The sequence below is a fragment of the Protopterus annectens genome, chromosome 3.part1 (genome assembly GCF_019279795.1).
Source record: "Protopterus annectens isolate FY-2018-M chromosome 3.part1, PAN1.0, whole genome shotgun sequence".
NCBI classification, from domain to species: domain Eukaryota; kingdom Metazoa; phylum Chordata; order Ceratodontiformes; family Protopteridae; genus Protopterus; species Protopterus annectens.
The window spans coordinates 1,816,915,493-1,816,921,492 of NC_056732.1; positions in this window are offsets into that span (position 1 = coordinate 1,816,915,493).

The following is a 6,000-nucleotide window of genomic DNA, read 5'->3' on the forward strand; positions in this document are numbered from 1 at the left end:
CTCGTTATGATTGGAACAGCACCGGAGAGTATTTGATGTCCTGAAACAGAAAATTGTCAGTCCACCAACTCTCAGATACTATGTTGTTCACAAACCAGTTTCTCTTTCCTGCGATGCTTCAAAATTTTGTCTTCGTGCAGTCATTCTTCAAGAGGGTCAACCTGTTGCCTCTGCATCCAGAACTCTAACCCAAACTGAAATGCAGTATGCTGAGATAGAGAAACAGCTCTTGGCAATTTTGTTTGCATGTTCGAAGTTCCATGATTATATTTATGGTAGACCTATCCAGATTGAAACAGGCCACCAACCTCTAGTCACAATTTTGAGAAAGCGTATGCATACAGCTCCAGCCAGATTGCAACATATGATGCTCAGATTGTAAAAGTATAATTTCAGTCTTGTCTACACAAAAGGCAAACTTCTTTATCTTGCTGATACTTTCTCCAGATCACCCATAAATACCACTGAACAGCGTGAAAATGAGCAACTTGATTTTGAAGACATGGAAATGAGAGATGTTTCTTCCACACATCTTGATGGGCTTAGAAATCACACAGCCTCAGATCCTGTTTTACAGAAGATCAACCACTTTATCAATCGAGGATGGCCATCAAAGAAATCTAGTTTACCTCAACAAGTGCAACCTAGGGCCGATAGCCTAGTACCAACCTATGAACCTATGAACCTTACAGAGATGAGATTTTTGTCTAACATTGGTATTGTCATGAAAGGTCCAAAAGTCATTGTTCCAAAGTCCTTGCAACTAGAGTATATTACTATCTTGCATTGTGGCCACCAAGGAACTGAGTCTACCAAAAGAAGAGTGAGAAGATTAGTATTTTGCCCTTCTATGTCACAAGATATTGAGAGAGTACTTTCATCTTGTTCTGTATGTAACAGTACAAAGCCACATCAGCAGAAGAAACACTTCGACTAAACCAGATTCCTGAACTACCTTGGTTGACAGTAGTCACTGACATTTTCGAATGGAATGGTCAACATTGCTTGGTGTTAGTAGACTCTTATTCAAATTGGTTCGAGATTGACCTACTTCCTAATCTAGCATCCAGTACTGTCATTACTAAGATGAAGCATCATTTTGCAGCCAATGGTAGTCTGCACAAAGTTATTTCTGACAAGCACACAGTTTACTAGCCAGCAATTCAAAAGATTCACTGAAAAGTGTGACTTTATCCATCTTACAACTAGGCCTGAATACCCACAGTCAAATGGTTTGGCAGAACACGCAGTTCAAAGTGTGAAACAGTTACTAGAGAAGTCAAAATGAGATAATAGTGATGTTTTCCTGAATCTCCTGAATCTCAGAAATATTTTTCATGATAAACATCTTGGTTCACCTGCCCAGATATTCTGTCAAGACAAACCAGAACCACATTACCAGTCAGCAGAAGTTTATTGATTCCAAGTGCTAAGAATAACAGATCTATGAAAGACCATCTGTTAACTCATTCACTCCAGGGCAGCTCAGAAAAAGCTGCCTGCTTAATTCCACCATAAGAACAACAGTGCAGCCTGAGCCTATTTTCAGAAAATCCATTTGTAATACCATACAGAAAACAAACGTTCATAACTCTTTAACTATAATAGCTAGACTAAAAATGTAAATATGAAAGTTGTTCACCAGACACTGACCTTTCTAACAGTGTAAATGTTGATAGTGCGTATCAAAGTCATTATTAAATATTTGGCAAGGAATGTTGATATTGTGCATATTTTTTATTTTTTAGAAAAGCAAAGCACAATATCTTGGTCAATGTACCATACAGACCCATGCAATTTGTATTTAATTTGTTTGTATGAATGTCGGCTTTAAAATGATACCTTAACTATTACCGTGCGATGCTTCTTTATGGAGAGATTCACAGAAATATGATTAATATAATATTTCTCATAATTGATAAATAAAGCATAATATCTCATCACTTGTAACAGACAGAGGCTACATATCAGTGTAGAAGTTGTGTGTCTCAATGTCAGCTTCAAAATGATGCATCATTTGTGTCATCACCATGCTCCCTTGCAAAGATATTGGCATAATAATAAAAAGTATTGGAGATGTATAATTTTCGTAATCTTACAATACTAAACAAACTGTGATATCTGTACATGTGTACAGTGCACAGACACAGTTCTTTTACTATGCTGTAAGGAGTAACACTGTCTTCAAAATGAGGTATTACTTGGCACACTGACATGTTCCCTTGCAAAGTTATTTACCAAAATATGAAAACAATCATAATTTCCATAATCTAAGTCTGAAACAAACTTTGATATCCGTACATGTCTACAACACACAGGCACAGTTCTTTTGCCATGTTGGAACTATCAATGCTGTCTTAAAAATGAGGTATTACTTAGCACATTCAGATGCTCCCTTGCAAAGCCATTTACCAAAATATAAAAAAAATCATAATTTCTATAACCTAAGTCCAAAACAAACTTTGATATCTGTACATGTGTACAACATACAGACACAGTTCTTTTACCATGTTGGAACTATCAATACTGTCTTCAAAATGAGGTATTACTTAGCACATTCAGATGAGATGCTCCCTTGCAAAGTTATTTACCAAAATATGAAAAAAATCATAATTTCCATAACCTAAGCCCGAAACAAACTTTGATATCTGTAGATTTATACAACATACAGGCACAGTTATTTTACCATGTTGGAACTATGAATACTGTCTTCAAAATGAGGTTTTACCTAGCACGTTCAGATGCTCCCTTGCAAAGTTGTTTGCCAAAATATGAAAAAAATCATAATTTCCATAACCTAAGTCTGAAACAAACTTTGATATCCATACATGTGTACAATATACAGGCACATTTCTTTTACCATGTTGGAACTATCAATTCTGTCTTCAAAATTAGGTATTACCTAGCACATTCAGATGCTCCCTTGCAAAGTTATTTACCAAAATATGAAAAAAAAAATTATTTCCATAAGCTCCAAAACAAACTTTGATATCTGTACATGTGTGCAACATACAGGCACAGTTCTTTTACCATGTTGAACTATGAATACTGTCTTCAAAATGAGGTATTACTTCGCATATTCAGATGCTCCCTTGCAAAGTTATTTAACAAAATATGAAAAAAATCATAATTACCATAACCTCCAAAACAAACTTTGATATCTGTACATGTGTACAACATACAGGCACAGTTCTTTTACCATGCTGGAACTATCAATACTGTCTTCTAAATGATGTATTACTTAGCACATTCAGATGCTCCCTTACAAAGTTATTTACCAAAATATGAAAAAATCATAATTTCCATAACCTCCAAAACAAACTTTGATATCTGTACATATGTACAACATACAGGCACAGTTCTTTTACCATGTTTGAACTATCAATATTGTCTTCAAAATGAGGTATTACTTAGCATATTCAGATGCTCCCTTGCAAAGGTTTTTACCATGTAGACACATATCAGTGTAAATATACACATTCTTGGTGTAGCCAACATACTACTGAATGGTTACATGTAAAGAGAAAAAGCAAGGTAAGGACTGTCACTCCACTAATGAACCCAGGACAGGCATGGGCCTTCAGTGGCATGCAAGGCCATCTGATTTGTCCAATACCTGTGCTGGCTACCCACTCAGACAGCTGATACCAATATAGTCTCATGACCTCCTTCAGTGTCAGCAGTCTTCCTTACCTATGCTTTTTCTCTTTACATGTGTCCATTCAGCAATGGACCTAAGGGGTCAAGTTCTGTATTACTAAGCCCCTCCTGTCATCTAAACTCTACACATGCCTGATAAAAGAAGAATATCATATTTTATACAACACAATTCATAACAGAGTTTTACTTACCATACTGGTCCTACATGGTCATGAGTGTTTTCCATTCTTCTCAAAAGCTGCATGTTACCAATCCTGCATAGCTCTCCTCATGCTATTGTGGAGGTCAGTCAAGAACAACACAATTCTCTCCTCAGTTAGGTGAACGCTATCCCTTCTGAACAGGTGACCATCTTTTGCAGTGATGCTGTCATGGCAGATTGTAGATCCACCGACTCTGTGCATCAAGCCATGCATGAACCCATTCTGTAAACATCTGGCCTTGTGTGCTGCCCATTGACTGTTTGCTGTTTTCCATATCTGGTGAGGAATTATGTCAGACCACACAAAATGACAGCATGGCCACCATGACTTCAGGTGTTCAAAAATTGCTCTGATTTGAAACCATAGCCTTCCGAGTGGTTGACTGATCACATCATTCCCTCCAATGTGCAGCACAAGGATGTCAGGCTCATGAGATGGAACACTTCTCTTCCAACAACTGCAGTACTCCGCTCCAATGCATACCTCTTCTTGCAATCCAGTATACCTTCACATTGGATGTGGGGAAGCTCAAGTTATAGTAGTTTTCATTTACAGAGGCATGGCTGGCAGCCCAGTGAATGTAGGAATGGCCACATACCCACAATCTCACTTGTCATTCTCCTGCTCATGAAGGCATGTCAGTGTCAGAAGGTGGACAAACCTGCACAGGAAAGAAAATTCAAACAGTTTACTACTGATGTTTGACAGATATATTGGAAGACTACATATATATGTATATCATAATGCATTACCTAATTAGACCATCCAAATCTTCACTCCTATCCACATTGGCATTATTCTTTTCATATGGTACATAAGTGGTGATGATGCTGTAGAGGTATATACCTACCACCCATGAAAACACCAAATTACACACAAATGACTGACAAGGGGGGCACAGAGAGGGCACATGTAAATGGAAAAAGCAGGGTAAGGACCGCCACTCCACTAATATGCAAAGGACAGGCATGGGGCTTCAGCTCATGGGCATCTGAAGTGTCCCCTCCCATACTACCCACTCAGACTGCTGGAAGCAGCAACATCTCCTGATTGCATGCAATGCCAGCACTCTGTCTTACCTCTGCCTTTTCCATTTACATGTCTCCTTTCAACAATGACCATAAGGAGTGAAAGGGGGAAGCTAATGTAAACCCTCTTTCCTTGACCTACATACATTTACTACACCTGAAGGGAGGGAGACTGAGTTGAGAGCTACACCAAGACAACATGTGAAAAGACCAAGACTGACCCAGGCTTAGTCTTTTTGCATGTGTCCTTCCCCAGAGGGAAACATTACATCACATTGGCAGCCCCAAGGCCATGCTTACCTAGGACAGCAGCACTATGGGACTGAGCTGAAGAGTCTCCAAGTTCCCAACTGCAATCCAGGTGGATCATAAGATCCATGTTGGCTGGGTATGCCCCCCATCATGCATTCACCAACACAATAGCAGTTGGCACAAATGTCTGAAGAGTAATCTTCCTGGCCTTGGTGCATAAGGGCTTGGCCGTTAGCTGACAAGGGAGCAGAGAAAGGGCACATGTAAATGTAAAAAGCAGAGTAAGGCACTCTGCTTTACCTCTGCCTTTTCCATTTACATGTGTCCTATTCTCTCATCTAACAGCTAAATGGGAATGTCTTTGTCATGCTCCAACATAAACCCTTCTCTACCCTTTCTTTCTTCCCTGCACTGAAATCATCATCTATTATCACTACTATTGCCTCTTGTCATCCTAAAAAATTATCATCCCCTACCTGGGACTGAATTTCTCTGTTATCTAATGTACTATACTTTCAATAACAAATAGTTTGGTGCTTCTTCCATGAAAAATGGTTCATCTAACCACAAATGGATTGTAGCTATGGTTTAAAAGTTAACTCACTTAGAGCTTAAGTCACATAATGTTCTTCTGTTAATGTTGAGTTTACCTAACCTGCAAAGGTCTAGTAATCCTCATGTTTTCATTGTTAACTCTCTAAGTGCTTATTACATGGGAGGGTGGCCTAATGGTTAAGGTGTTTGCCTTACAAACACTAGGTGCAGGGTTTGAGTCTCACAAGGGATAATTGGCTAAGCTTAATAATGGCTCGCAAGGGCAGTTAGCTTAGTACTAACCTATAAACCTATAAACATAT